Below are 638 nucleotides of genomic sequence, written 5' to 3' on the forward strand. Positions count from 1 at the left end.
AGTAAAGATATATATGAAGGTATAAAGCATGTTATCAAAGTAACAAGATTTTTTTGTAATATATACAAGATTATTCTAACATTTATATAGCAAGGCAAAGGATCTATAATAGCTAAACATTTTTGGAAAAGTAGAATAATATATGAAGAATTAGTCTATATTATTTCAAGACTTATTATCTAACTACTGTAATCGATACTGTGTGGCATGGGTGGAGGTATAGACACATAAATTATTGCAGCAGAAAGAAGAGCCCAGAAATACACCCACACAAATATGCCCAACTAATTTTTTGGCAAAATTGCAAAAGCAATCCAATGGAGGAAGCCTTTTCAACAAATGCTATTGCACCAGCATTTGAAATTCATAGGCAAAACAAAAACAACAAACCTTAGTCTAGTCTTACAGTCCCACACTTTATACAATTATTAACTCAAAATGGATTGCAGACATATTTAAAATATAAAACTAAATGATTTTTTTCAGAAGATCAAAAGTCTGTTGTTATTGTTATATGCCATCAAGTCAGATCCGACTCATAGTGACCCCTCCTTGGGTTTCCGAGGCAGTATCACTACGAAAGTAGATTGCCCAACCTTCCTTCCGAGGAGTGGCTGGTGGGTTTGAACCGCCAGCCT

Source organism: Orycteropus afer, unplaced genomic scaffold (genome assembly GCF_000298275.1).
Source record: "Orycteropus afer afer isolate SDZICR_OR568_19922 unplaced genomic scaffold, OryAfe1.0 scaffold00085, whole genome shotgun sequence".
Classification (NCBI taxonomy): Eukaryota; Metazoa; Chordata; class Mammalia; order Tubulidentata; family Orycteropodidae; genus Orycteropus; species Orycteropus afer.